Consider the following 8,624-nt stretch of genomic DNA (forward strand, 5'->3'; position numbering starts at 1 on the left):
CAAATTATCTGATTTCAACCTTTGGAATCCTCATACGATCCGTCAACTTCCCACGTAGTAAAGCTTGTCCATATAGCACCATGCCAGCCCATCCTTTAAAACCTAAAATTCCTCCTTTCCCCATTCTCTTTCCTCTTTCCTCTTTCCTTAATGGACATGCTGATGTGGCGCCATTTGGACAAGCTCTGTTGACATGGGCAAATTTAAAAAGCCTAACGAAGAAAAGATTAAAGGAAAAATAAAAAAATAAAAAATTTAAAATACAAAAGGAAAAATAAGGAATTATAAAAAAAAGTAAAAAATGAAATAATAATAAAAAGTGAACATAGAAAAAAAATATTGGTAGGAAAAGTAATTAATCATTAAAATAAAAAATAACAAATAAAACTAAAAAAATTATTTGAATCAATTAATAATGAAATAATTATTTAATTATATAAATAGAAAATGTTATATTAATTAGTTAATTAAGTAAGTCCTGCATGTTTGATTAAATAGTTGATTAGTTATATAATTAATTATATCAATTGGCTAGTTAATTACCACAAATCATCATGTAATTGATTATTTTCTTACCAAATCAGTAATTATTAATCAGTAAATATATTAAATATAAATTAATCAACTAGTATTAGTTGCAGTCAAATAGTAAATTATTCTAGTTCTTCATACCAACTCCATCGGAATGTGTTCCATTAATTAAATAATTATGTAATTACTTCCTATTCAATTAAATAATTGATTATTTATTACATTAAATAGCTCAATTGGCCAATTTACTACCACAAATCATGGGTTTTTAATTATTTTCTTACCTAATCAATACTTATTTAATTAGTAAATATATTATTCTAATTAGCTAGTATTAGCAATTATCAAATAGTATGTCATTGTGGTTCTTACAGACTCCATTAATCCTACAAAACAAATTAATTAGTTAATTATATAATAAGAATGTGTTCACTTAATTAGATAATTAAGTAATTACTACCTATTCGATTAAATAATTGATTAGTTATTACATTAAATAAGAAATTTTACATAAGAAATCTTTTGATTCTATCAGTTCTCTGTAATAGTGATTTACTTTGTTTCGTATTAGGAGTTCTATTCAAGTTTTAAGTGGATAGGTTTAATTTTATTTTGATTTTGTGAGTTTCCTCTATTATACATAGAGAAACAATGTACTCATTATACAATCAATTAATTTTTTTCTCTCTTAATATTTTAAGAATCAATTCCTATGCCTAATATTTTTAATGACTCAAATAAAACAAATAGCAAATAAAACATAGTATTAAACTAAGATATCCAATTATAACTTCATAACATGAACTAAAAGCATGGTTCTCCTCATTTGTGCTAATGTAACTCATGACAATACCAGAGGATTTCATGAAGTACAACAAATAGAATAACCAGAAACGTGTCAATACTTTATCATCTTGAGTCTAATAAGTTAATCTTATAAAAAAAAGAAATATAACATGAGATGAAAAGCAGATATAAAAGAGTCATATATGACCAACCAAAAGAAAATGTTATGACTTTGCTAATGAAAGAGTCATATATGTCAGTGCTATGTCATAGAAGAAGATGACCAACAAAGAGTTGATAAGGAGAGTGAGAATGGGTAGAACCAAGAGAGATTGCCAAGTAGTTTATGAATAGGCTTGTTGAAAATCAATAAACATTGGGATCAGGCCATTTTTGTAGATGTAGGCAATATACTACTATCTCAAAGCAAAGTAGTCACTAAAAAAAAAAACATAATTTGTTGCTGTTTTTGTGATCTCTTTGACAATGAGGGGGCGAGGGACATTAAACATGCATAGAGAATCCATTTTTAAAAGATTTTTGGCGTGAAAAAATGTAGGTCGGTTAGGCATTTGGGTGAGAAATAAACCCCTAAAAGGGTCGCCCTTCAATTCCCCGAAGGTCTCCTCATGTACTCACTTGTTATTTCTGACATTTTTGAAACCTTTGTTTCTGTTGATGAGTGCTTTATTCTGGTTGACATCACATATGGGGCGTGCTGCTGTGTGGATGGTTTTTCTGGATCTTTTGATCCATTACGGGCACAGCTGTTTAGTCCCAATAGATTACACCAAAATCCTTGCTTTATAAGTTTTAGTTGAAATAAAAATTGGTGTAGACCATATCATTAATACAATTAAAGCGTTTTTTGTGACAAAAAGATTGCAGTGGCAAGGACCATCCAATTCTCAGCAGTTGTGAGAGCTGTTAAATCTGCTTTAGCTGACTCTGGTATTGATATCATTGTTCCACAATCTAAACCTTTGTCTTCAAGGGAAGTGCATCTCCTACAATTCCTAATAGTGTTGTAGTTGATGTTGTTGTATTTGTTGCAGATGGTAGATTCCATCTATAGGCATTTATGATAGCAAATCCCCCATATTAGGGCATTTCGTTATGATCCATATCTCAAATTTTCTTCTTGGAAGAATATGATCTCAATGGGATGAAAGAAGCTTAGAAAAAAGCTATATTGAACGCAAGGAAAGCTAAGTCCTGGGGTATTGTAGTTGGGACGTTCAGGCGATGGTCCATATATACCTCATGCTTCCAAACCCTGTTGGGCAACTTGTTCCCTATATTGACCTGCTCGACCAAGAGATTGAACATTTTGTTGTCTTCTTCGAAGATCCAAATGTCATAATATCGAGCAATTTGAGGTATTCTTACAGCCATTTATAATCTAAATCCGAGATGGTCCTCATCAAACCAAAAAACATAAATTACCAAGTGGTGGATATTTATAACACCTGAATCTCCTCTCCACATGGTAAAATCATTCTATAGCACTTCAATAATTTTCAACAACATTGTAAGACATTTCCAAATTAACCAAACTATTTCCATTGTAGATACACTAAACATTGCAAAAACACACATATCGAGTCCAAATTTACTGAACATCCCTAGTAGAGCACCATATGATTTCACAGTCACTACAAACTGTACCTCGTCAGTGATGGGGGTCGGGTTTCGTTGGCTAATGGATGCCTTTGTAGGCAACTCAACATTGTTTGAACTGGACTCAACACCCTAAACCCTATTAACCCTAAACCCTAATTCTAGAACCAGAACCTAAACCCTAAACCCTAACCTTAAAACCCCTAAAAGCACTAAAACCCAAACACAGAACCCTAAAAAATTTAAAAAAAAAAGACTAAACCCTAAAAATAAAATAAACCCTAAACCCTAAAATACCAAGCACCTAACCCTAAATACACTAAACCCTAACCCTAATCCCGAAATTAAACCCTATGAAGACAAAATTGAACCATAAACCCACCCCAACCCTAAATCCCACAATTAAGCAACAATTAATACACATTATGCACAAAAATTAAAATTAAATCAAATACAACACTAAAATAATAAAAAAAGTCAAGGTATAGGCATACCTTCTTAAATTTTTGGAAAACCGTAGTCGAAGGAGTAGAATTGAAGAAATCAACGGCGAAATATAAAAAATCAAAGAAAATCGAAATTGAAATCGGGGAAATCAAACAAAATCAGGAGGCATTTTGGGCGAAGAGAGAATAGCTACAGGGAGAAGGGAGTGGGAGGCCGGGAGGACGTTCACAACGAGAGGGAGAAGGGAGAAGGGAGATGGAGGATGAGAGAGAGGAAAACAATTTCGGAGGAAGAAGAGACTAGAGAAGAATTAGACCGAGAGAGGGAAGAGTGCAGAAGAGAGACTAAAATGAAAAAAATCGACGAGGGTTCAAGGCATCTCACCTGCTTCATCCGGATGATTCTCAATATTCTATAGAATCCGAATTCCAGAAATTAAACTGTAGAGATGATTTTTGGGTTCTTTTGATTCATCAACATGAATCATGCGCTAGTGTTCCACTAACAATGTCAGGAGATGAACTGAGTAATGTGGTTGAAGTTCATCTCCTACGTGAGTTGACTAACCCCTCCTATTAGAACTTAAGTCAATTACTTTGTGTGTTGTTTTCCTAGAGTGAGCACAAAGGTGATCTGAAATTTGTCTGCATTAGCATCATTTATGCTGAAAATTCAATCTTCTTCATATCTAAAAACTATTTTCTGAGCTGATGGGTTAGTTCATTGGAGAAAGAGAATAGAAACTGATTTTTATTACATTAACTGAAATTGAAAAAATGTTTTAGCTTGCATATCTTACTCAGAAGTTTTTATTTCAACCACATTTATCAAAATGCCAAATTTTATTGATCGCACCCGTTTGTGTTACCCTCTCCATCCTACCAATCCCTTGGCTTCCCTCTTCCCCCGTGTTCTGTCGGTCTTTTCCACATTCTTTCCATAAAATAAAATAAAAAATTAAAATCTTTCGAAAAAATGAAGATATAAAAAATTTAAAAAACGCTATGTCATTGGATTAAAGAAATAAAACGTTCTCTGGCCATCTCAAAACTTAACCGAACTACATTAACAATTGAAAACAAAAAAAAATCGTAGTTTTTTCCCTCTTCTCTTCTACCAGAACATTTCAAATCGTTAAAAAAGAAAACAAACTATATATACAAATACGTTTTGTTGCCCCTAACCTCAATATTATGAGGGAGAAATTAACTGGTGGCAAAGGAAAAAAGGGTAAAAAGGGGTGCAACAAGAGGACTTCTTAGGAGGTCACCCATCCAAGTACAACAATCTCCAAAACACGTTTAACTTCAGAGTTTTGATGGGATGTAGTGTTGGTATGATCGCACCCGTTTGTGTTTCCCTCTTCATCCTACCAATCCCTTCCCCAGCTTCCCTTTCCTCCCGTATTTTGTTGGTCTTTTCCATATTCCCTCCATAAAATAAAATTAAAAATTAAAATCTTCAACAAAAATCAGGATATAAAAAATTATAAGTGTTTTGTCATTGGCTTAAAGAATAAAGCATTCATCGACCGTGTTGAAACTGAACAAAACTACATTAATAACGGAAAATAAAACAAAATCGTACTTTTTTTTCTTTTTTCCCATCTTCTCTTCTACCCAAATGTTTCGAATCATTAAAAAAGAAAACAAACTATATATACAAATATGTTTTGCCGCCTCTAACAGTAGCATTGCGAGGGAGAAATTAGTTGGTGGCAAAGGAAAAATGGGGAAAAAGGGGTGCTACATGAGGACTTCCTAAGAGGTCAACCATCCTAGTACTAGTCTCATCCAAGCGCGCTTAACTTCTGAGGTCTGATGGGATCTGGTGCATTGGTCCTAGTATGATCACACCCGTTGTTGTTACCCTCTCCATCCTGCCAATCCCTTCCTCAGCTTCACTATCCCCCCGTGTTCTTTCGGTCTTTTCCACATTCCCTACATAAAATAAAATATAAATTATAATCTTATGAAAATATCAAGATATAAAAAATAAAAAAGGAGCGCTATGTTGTTGGATTAAAGAATAAAACATTCACCGTCCGTGTCGAAAGTGTAGCGAACTACATTAATAAAGGAAAACTAAACAAAATCATTATTTTTTTTCTTTTCCCCCCCTTCTCTTCTACCTGAAAGTTTCAAACCGTCAAAAAAATATATATATAAACAAATATGTTTTGTCACCCCTAACCGCAGCATTGCGAGGGAGAAATTAGCTGGTGGCAGTGGAAAATAGGGCAAAAAGGGGTACAACACGAGGACTTCTCAAGAAGTCACCCATCCTAATTATATAACTAGAATGTGTTTAATTAATTAGATAAGTAAGTTATTACTAATTTTCTATTAAATAATTGATTAGTTATTACATTAAATATGTCACTTGGCCGATTAATTAGCAGAAATCATTGGGTATTTAATTATTTCTTACTTAATCAGTAGTTATATGATTAGTAAATACATAATGTCATTAATTAATTAGTATTAGATATGATCAAGATAGTTATGTATTACATTAAATGTGTTATTTAATTAATCACAACCCAACCCTTGCCCCCCATCTAGGCGTGGGTGAGGATGTAGGTGAGGTGCGTGGGTGAGCCACATAGGCAAGGCACGTGTGTAGGTGAGTGGTGTGCATGCATTCAAGCTGTAGAGGCTGGCTATCAATTTTTTTTGTCTCATTTAAAATTTAACATTTTAACTCGGATCGATTCAAATGCTCTTGAATTATATTTTATGAGCTTATTTAGGCATTTGTGATAATGCCAAGTTTGAATTTAAATAAAGGGGTAAACCTCGTACTTAGGTGGGAAGATCATACTGATCCATGTAAGATGAAGGGATAAGGATTCTTATCCCTAGTTTGCATATCAGTAGGCTTTGTACCCATGAGTGTAAACCATCTTCATTTTATGCAAAGAAGTTTCCCTTATTTTCGAAGGTCTTTTTTTTTCTTTCCAAACTTCTTGTATTTTTTTAATTTCATATTTTTTTATCACTTTAGAGCACTGGCTATACTTCCACTACCTACATAGAACAAGAGTGTACCTAACAGTCAGAGTGAGTTAAGTTTTTTTATTCACCAAAGTAGTATATTTTTGTGAGCTACCATTAAAATAGTTAATACACTTTCTTTTTTCATGCACAAAAATTGGGCTTGTCTGCCTTTGAAATTGAAAGGAGTCTTTTTTCAAACATAGACCATTTTGAAAGGAATATGAAGTTTTATCATTTGGCTAGAGTGATGCTTCCTTCTCTCATATTTGCTATGTACAATTGGGGCCTCTTTAAAAGGAAAGGGTCACTTAATGGAGAGAAGTAGAAGGAGAAGTTCAAAAGAAGAGGTGTTGAGAAGTAGTGGTGGTAAATTTTTTTTTTTAGAAATAAAGAACATCTAAGTATGGAGGAGGATACGAGATGAAAATTTCTTTTCATGCAAAAGTTAGCAGCTCCAATTTGAGGGGAGTGTTGAAGACGCAAAATGGAAGAGTCTAATATGATTTTCATGGTAAAGGAATCTCATGATGGAAGAATTAGTAGGACAAAGTCTTATTTGAGTCTCATGGGATAGAATCTTACATAAGAAAGCTATTGATTTTATCAGTATTTTGTAATATTGATTTACTTTGTTTCGTATTAGGAGTTCTATTCAAGTTGTAAGTGGAACATGGGTAGGTTTAATTTTATTTTGATTCTGTGAGTTTTCTCTATTATAAATAGAGAAACAATGTACTCATTATACAATCAATTAATTGTTTTCTCTCTTAATATTTTAAGAATCAATTCCTATGCCTAATATTTTTAATTACTCAAATAAAACAAATAGAAAATAAAACATAGCATAAAAATAAGATATCCAATTATAACTTCATAACATGAACTAAAAGCATGGTTCTCATCATTTGTGCTAAAGTAACTCATGACATTACCAAAGGATTTCATAAAGAACAACAAATTGAATAACCTAAAATGTGTCAGTACTTTATCAACTTGAGTCTAATAAGTTAATCTTATAAAAAAGAAATAGAACATGAGATGAAGAGCTGATATGAAAGAGTCATATATGACCAACCAAGAGAAAATGTGATGACTTTCCTAATGAAAGAGTCATATATGTCGGTGCTATTTAATAGAAGAAATGGCCAACAAAGAGCTTAATTATTACCATTCATAGTAATAATATTGGAGGAATCAAAATTCGGAACAGATAAAGTTTGAAGAATTACAAAATAAACAACAATGCTTACTAAAACATGCAATGGAACCAAAAATTGAATATTTACCCACGTAAATAAATTTAAACAAATAAATCAACATGTGAGTAGGCTTAGATTATAACACAAATGATTTATATCACTTTATAATGGCATCATAAATTTATCTCTAAATGAATTTTCTATTGTTGTAGACGACTAAAAAGTTTTTTTAAATGTTTCTAACCAATCCAAATTAACCACTTAAATATAACAATTACCACGTGAGGTTAAATTATTCGATTTCCATGGATATTCACAAATTTGTATGTCATTAACTTTATGTGACTAAACTTAATGTCACTAGACATTTTTCATAATTAAGAATGTTGTGGTTATTACTTAATTATTCAAATGTAAACAAAAATATGACATCAAAATAATTGACTAAAATTTATGCCAATTATTAAATTCTTATATTTAGGTCAATCATAATATGCATAGAAGATTAAGTATGCATAAACCCAAAATAAATTTTTATACAGATAAAAATTAACTAACACTTGCATATTAAACATTCATATATGCATATCCAATTTTTTAATCCATATGCATTAAAATGAAAAAGAATGAAAACTAAAATATTCTATTTTTCCTATTATTTATATATTAATTAAATGTATCCAACGATAACATTGGGCTTGGATGGGCTGTGAGCATGTTTGGTGCTCTTGCGCATACAGTGGTGCTGGACAACCGGAGAGCACGATGTCGTGCTCCTGGCCTTGGCTGCACTCCAATGAGAACACGGAACACCGGCGCACACAACACGGGTCTCTGCTCTATTCGCTCGCACCGCTCACAGCTGCTCACAGCCAGATGTCTCATCCGTTTGGGACTCTACTCACCATCCCCACACCGCCATCTCCTTCCTCTGGTGCCATTGTCGCCAGTGTGCGTCCGACGAGCACAACACATCGGTGTACACAGGCTTCCTTTACAGCGTCTCTCTCTCGGTGCTCTGTGACTACACCTCTCGGCTGCA

At 32.9% G+C, this 8,624-nt stretch overlaps 1 pseudogene; it reads right to left on the reverse strand.

Moving 5' to 3' along the window:
• Nucleotides 1-5,123: 5,123 nt before the first annotated feature.
• Nucleotides 5,124-5,242, reverse strand: LOC137939581 (5S ribosomal RNA; annotated as a pseudogene).
• Between the last annotated feature and the right edge of the window lie 3,382 nt (nt 5,243-8,624).

The sequence above is a fragment of the Aristolochia californica genome, unplaced genomic scaffold, assembly GCF_029961685.1.
Source record: "Aristolochia californica isolate CCGP_79_NKW_82.1479 unplaced genomic scaffold, dmAriCali1.0.hap1 SCAF_8, whole genome shotgun sequence".
NCBI lineage: Eukaryota > Viridiplantae > Streptophyta > Magnoliopsida > Piperales > Aristolochiaceae > Aristolochia > Aristolochia californica.